Below are 6,365 nucleotides of genomic sequence, written 5' to 3'. Positions count from 1 at the left end.
AAGGAGGGCAATGGTGTGGGGGTGGTATCGTTCATCAGAAAAGTCCTCTTGGCTATACGTTCAAGCACACCCAGAATCCAACTTCTCCCCCTCCACTGCTTCCATGCAGGTCTACGCCACTGTCCCCTGTGCAATCAATCGCCTCTTGGCCATCCCCTGTTTCTGCCTTGCCTTGCTCCTGTCTCCTCACTGCAGCCAGAGCCCTGCACGCAGTTCCTGTGAGGAGCAAACCGAGGGCTCCTATCCCCCATGGGGTAACTGGAGTCCTATCTCCTCCTGTCAGGCCCACAAGGTGCCCTTTGACCTCCCTCCCTTCTCCTGCTTCCCTGGGGTCATTGCTGTCTTATACTCTGTCAAGGGAGCATGCAGTACTCCTGAACTTGCTGTTCCCCACTGCCTGGAACATTCTTCCCCTCATTTCCTACAGATCTCACTCAAAAATCAGCCCTTTACAAACTTCCCTGCTTGCAGCAACCTCCCCACCATTCCCTAATGCTCCACTCCCCTCACCTTGCTTTATTTATCCCCTTGGCACTTATGCCAATCTGGTATAGCCTTATTTTGTTGTTGTTTAGTTTCCCTCTGTTCCCCTAAAGAACGTAAGCTCTGAGAGCAGGGGGTTTGTTTTGTTCGCTGACATATCTCCAGTACTGAGAGCAATGCCCGGTACGTGGCAGATGCTCAAGACATATGTATCCAATGAATGAATGAATGAAGCACACCTGTCATTTGACAGAGAGGTTGGGAGACTTCGCCTAGGTGTTCTGGGGTATCTGCTCTGGGTGCGTGACATTCCTGACATTCCCTCCGGTGTGAAATCTGCTGTCCAGGTTCTAAATGGAATCTAGTAGCAGGTGGCAGCTCTAATCACTCAACAGGACTGAATTGCCATTGATGCAAACACCACCTTTTTCCAGGAGCCCTCTAAGAACCCTTCCCAACCCTCAGGGAAAGTTTGTCCTACCCTCTCGTAGTCTGACACTTTCCCCATTGTGGCCTGTTTTGGGTGTCAGTGAACTCCCTAGTGGGCCCCTGAGTCATGCCCAGAGAACACCTGGAGAGCCTGCTTTGGCTTGTGTGGCCTCACAACAACGCTCTGAGGTAGTCATTTTTATCCCCATTTTACAGATGAGGAAGCTGCGGTCACAGGCCACAGAAGTGATTTACCCAGCCCCATTGCTGGCATCACAGGTGAAGTGGTGCTGGGTTCTTTGGCCCCATGGCATCCCTGCCGTGTTCACGGTTGGTGATCAAAAACTGTGGGAGAATGAAAAAAGGTGTGTATCTGACTTCTAGGGCTCCTGAGTGAGCAACAAAGACTGTAAGCACAGCATGTGCTGCCTGGGTGATTGGCGTGGCCCCTCCTATGCTCAGCTGAACCCCAAGATCACAACTCGCTTGGTGTTCTGTGGGGACAAAGAAAAGGCAGTCAGTCCCCCTTCCAGAGGGCCCAGAGGACCCACCTGTGGGATGTGAAGAAGTCGCACGACCATGCCCCGGGCCTCAGCCTCTTGCCAGGGTAAAGACAAGGCCCGCAGGTGGAACGATGGGCCAGAAACTAGGGACAGAGTCAGCACCAGACCCCTGCCCCTTGACATCAGTCCTACCTTTGCTCTCTACCTACTGCATCCAGAATGGCCATGTCTGTCAAGGGCAGTAATTTTACCTGACTAATAGGATCAAAGAAAAGCGCCTGGCAGTAAGTCGATTCTTACAAAGTAGAGCATATAATTATTAGCTGGCTACAAGAAAGGCATATATATATAATCTTCCTCCTTCCTTGCCTTACAAATGGATCTTCCAGGCCTGGAACTGCAAATTTAGTAATTAGAAAAAGACCAATTTGTTTAGGGAAAAAAACACACCAAAATAATAGCACCCAGTGGTGGAGACGGTGTGGTGAAACTAGCACAGCATGTGTGGTAGCATTTTTGTGAGCATTTGAAACATGCCAGGTAAATATTTTATCAAATGTGAAATATTAATAAAGTCTCATTTTGTCTGAATTCTTCCAACTTTTAAAATGTATGTCAAGAAACAATTTCAAAGCTGTCTAGTTAAGTGAGCTGCAAAAGAGATTGACAACATTGCCAAACAGGGCATTTTTTAAAGTGGTAAACAAATATAAATGTCTCCTCTCGTCTTTTGTTAGGATTAGTCTTGATTTAGGTGAAATTTGAATTGTGCTACAGCAGGAGTAGACCTTCCTGGCAAGAGGTGCCATGTCCTATACATACCTACATGTCACCAGGGCTAACCCTTCAGTAGACAGCAATTTGACAGAACAGAGCAAGACCCTTAGGAATCATTTGTATACTTTGACCAGTTATTTCCTCTGGAATTTGTCCTAGTGAAATGATTTTTAAAGAGCAAAGCAAAAACTGAAAAAAATTAATTGGTGATAAAAATTAGCAAACTAAGCCAATGATAAAAAAAAGTCAATTATTAATTCCAGGGAAAATGAAATGTTGTGCAGGAAAATAAAATGATAGAATCCTATACACTACATTTGACAATAAATTTCTAGTTAAAATAAGGTAAATAATGAATATTGATCTAATCAGAATGACAAATAACTATATTGGGAGGCTGATTTGACCAGGGGTAACGTGTGTATGGTGGGGAGAGAGGTGGGGAGAATGGAGTATGTGTATGTGCTTGTGGGGGGGTGTATTTTGGGGGAGGGTGTTGGTGAGAGAGTTAATCCTCTGTTTCCATGATGAGAAATCATTAGATATGCCCAAACCTCAAAAATAAAGAAGTAGCATTAGAAGCATGAGTGAAAATACGGTAAATATCAGAAGAATTGAAAGCAGTATCTCTGGGACTGAGAAAGAAGAGTAAGGTGGGGAGATGGAAGGTCAGAGGAAGGTCAGGGAATTGCTGATTTTCATAACAAACCACGGAGAAAATTTCAACTTTAAAAATTACGTGCATGTATAACTTTGATAAAAATAAAAACTAAATTAAAAAAAATAAAACCCTTGTGATGAGCAGACTCATGTGTATCTCTTTACTATTTCTTTATTTGATACCTTAGAATAAATTCCAGAAGTGGGATTGCTGGTTATGCAGGTTTTTAAGATCTTCCCACGTGCTGGCTAGTGCACCAATCTCACCCCTCCGAGAAGGGTAATAGTCTTTCATTTCCAGTCCTTGCAAACACATTATCAATTTTCAGATCTCTGCCAGTTTGATGATTTTAAAAAAGGTAACATATTGTGGTTTCAATTTACATTTCTTTGACTACCAAATCGTTTTACGCGGTGAATATATTTAACCATTTTTAGTTCTTCTTTGGTTAATTTCCTGTTACAGTTCTTTGTCCATTTTTATCCTGGAGTGTTCATCTTTTTCACTGTTGATTTGTAAGGGCCCTTAAAATAGTAAGTGTACTAATTCTTTGTCTATCATACATGTTACAAATATTTCCCCTTTGATGGGTCCTTCTGCTTTTAATTTTATTTTTTGATGTGAGGGATTTTTTTCATTTTCATGTATTAAGTCTATTTTTTGTGTTTTTTGCCTTTGGGTTCATGTATGGAAAGTCCTTGTTTCTCCATGGGTTTTTACAAATACAACATTTCTTATAATTTCGTCTAGTATTCATATACAGTATTTCATTGATTCTAAATTTTTGACATTTTAAATTTCTGAAATTGGGATGTGTTTAAAATCACTGGTGCTCAGGTGGCCATTATTGTCTGCCTTCCATACGTTAGAATGTGCAGAAAGTGTCAGCAACTTGCAAAAAACTCCAGGAGACAATGGTGGGGCACTCATTAAGAAATGATGCATTATCACCTGTTTCCCTTTCCTCCTGGGCACAAACTACACAACACCTACCAGCCCCCATTGCAGTTAGGGTGAACAATATGAAGGGATTAAGAAGTACAAATTGGTAGTTATAAAATAGTCATGGGGATGTAAAGTAAAGCATAGGGAATATAATCAATGATATGGTAATAACTATGTATAGAGCCAGGTGGGTACTAGACTAATCAGGAGGATCATTTCTTAAATTATATAAATGTCTAACCACTATGCTGTACACCTGAAATTTATATAAAATAATATTGAATGTCAACTGTAATTGAAAAATCAAAAAGGTTGGGGAAAGTGAAGGGGAATAAGTGGTCCAAATTTCCAGGTATTTTAATAAAAATCTTTTAAAAATGTTTTCCAATTTCTTCCATGGCCTCTTTATGTTTTCTACCTTTTTGAATCAATCTTATAAATATTTATTTTCATAGGAAATTACCCATTTTGTAAACATTTCAAATTTATTAGTTACTGTCTTTTTATTTATTTATTTATTTATTTATTTATTTATTTTTATTTTTTATAAGGGCCTCTACTTTAGGTAGTAGAGTCCAGTTAGTTCTCAGTGTGTCCTGGTTCCACAAACCTACCCAGTGGTCATTTCTCTAGTCTCTTAGTGCATTATTAGATTTACTATAGTACTTGTTAGTTGGAGTAACTCCCATATGGCAATCCAGGCCTGTGTGGTAAGATTAGTTACAGTCTTCAAAAAAATCTCTACCATATTTAAGATCTATTACCTATCTTTTTCTCTATTCAGAGAGAACCATCCGAGGAGTTCTTCACACAGATCTCTCCGTCTTCTCCATCTTCCAACATCTACCTGTTCTTCAAGATCCTGCTAAAATACAGGACCTATTCCTGCCCCACACAGTCCTTCCTATAGCTCGACATTTGACCTCTCACCTAAATACCTAAGCACCAGTAGAGGCAGCTTGAGGCATTAATAGAAAGAACATGGACAGAGCTGGGCTTGCATCTAAGCCTTGCCACTTTCTAGCTGAAGCTTGGGCCCTTTATTTAACCTCTCTGTGCACCAGTGCTCTCATCTGTAATGGGATATGATTGTAGCGACCTTCTTGGGTGGAGGTGAGGATTAAATGAGATACTACGTGAAAGTTCCCGGCATTTATTATTTGATTTGATGTGTGAGTGTGTACTCCACTGGCTCCCAAGGGCAGGGTCCAGAGCCAGGGTCTCAGTAACCCCAGAAAAACTGCTTGAAATCCACGGAGGAAGCCCCGAGCGGCCATGTACAGAACCTGGCAGGCAGGAACAGAGTTGCTCACAGTCAGTTTTCCCTTTGTTAGGAGAAGCCCTCAGGAGCCCCGGCGGGCGCATGAACCTCTGGGTGAGGGCTGCTTTCTCATGCTCTCGTATGCTGCCTGGCTTGGCCTCTGGCATGAGGAGTGGAAGAAGGATAGAGAGGTGGTAAGTAAAAAAAAAAATGCTTCTGCTCAAAAAAGTAAAAAATAGAATTACCATATGATCCAGCAATCTCACTTCTGGGTATGTACTCACAAGAGTTGAAAGCGGGGACTCAAAGAGACATTTCTTTTCATAGCAGCATTACTCACAGTAGCCAAAAGATGGAAGCAACCCAAGCGTCCCTCAATGGATGAATGGATAAACAAAATGTGGTATATACCTACAATGCAATATTACTCAGCCTTAAAAAGGAAGGAAATTCTGACACATTCTATGAAACTTGAGGACATTACGCTAAGTGAAATAAGCCAGTCACAAAAAGATGAATACTGTATGATTCCACTGATAGGAGCTATCTAGAGTAGTCAGATTTATAGAGACAGAAAGTAGAATGGTGGTTACAAGGATTCGGGGGAGGGAGAATGGGGAGTTCTTGTTTGATAAGCATGGAGTTTCTGTTTTGCAAGATGAAAAAGTTCTGGAGATGGATGGTGGTGATGTTTTGCACAACAATATGAAGGTATATACGCCACTGAACTGTACACTTAAAAATGGTTAGGATGGTACATTTTATGTTATGTGTCACCACAATTTTTAAAAAATGCTTCTGGAGTGTTATGGTTGCCCAGGCTGGGGGTTTCCAAGCCTCCACTTAGAGAATGGTGCCCAGTGGCACTGAGAGCACAGAGCCCTGAATCTCCGGCTTGCTCCCCATGGCCTCACAGGTGACTTCACCTATTGCCTTCTCCATGTGTCAAAGACCAAGAAGGAGATGGAAGTGTGTGATGTCCGAGCTCCCTCCCAGCTCTGATGAGGCAAGATGAGAATTAGAGAGACTGGAAACGTGGGCTTTTAAAAAGCAGGTAGAGAATTAAAAATACAATAGAAAATCATACTCACTATTCCAAGATTAAAAACATTCTTTAGAAAGTGGGCTTTATTAGATGACATGCTTCCTGTACCTTGCAGGAGAGGAGGGAGCCAGGTCACCGGTACTCTCTGTAGGGGGCAAGCAGGTGAAATGATTATGGAATATGTCAAATAAATGGTCCTTTTTTTCTCCCCAGGAGATAAGGAAAGGTAATTTGGTCTGTCAGTCGCACACACTCAAGACG

The 6,365-nt window shown here is 41.9% G+C and overlaps 1 long non-coding RNA gene across 1 annotated transcript; it reads left to right on the top strand.

Annotated features, from left to right (window-relative positions):
• The first annotated feature begins 3,320 nt into the window (after positions 1-3,320).
• On the top strand, positions 3,321-4,940 carry LOC141571353 (uncharacterized). The gene is made up of 2 exons (XR_012496113.1): positions 3,321-3,386; positions 4,583-4,940. It is a non-coding gene; the product is annotated as an uncharacterized LOC141571353 (long non-coding RNA).
• The last annotated feature ends 1,425 nt before the right edge of the window (positions 4,941-6,365 follow it).

The sequence above is a fragment of the Rhinolophus sinicus genome, linkage group LG04 (genome assembly GCF_036562045.2).
Source record: "Rhinolophus sinicus isolate RSC01 linkage group LG04, ASM3656204v1, whole genome shotgun sequence".
NCBI classification, from domain to species: domain Eukaryota; kingdom Metazoa; phylum Chordata; class Mammalia; order Chiroptera; family Rhinolophidae; genus Rhinolophus; species Rhinolophus sinicus.
This window is presented reverse-complemented; position numbering and strand designations above follow the sequence as displayed.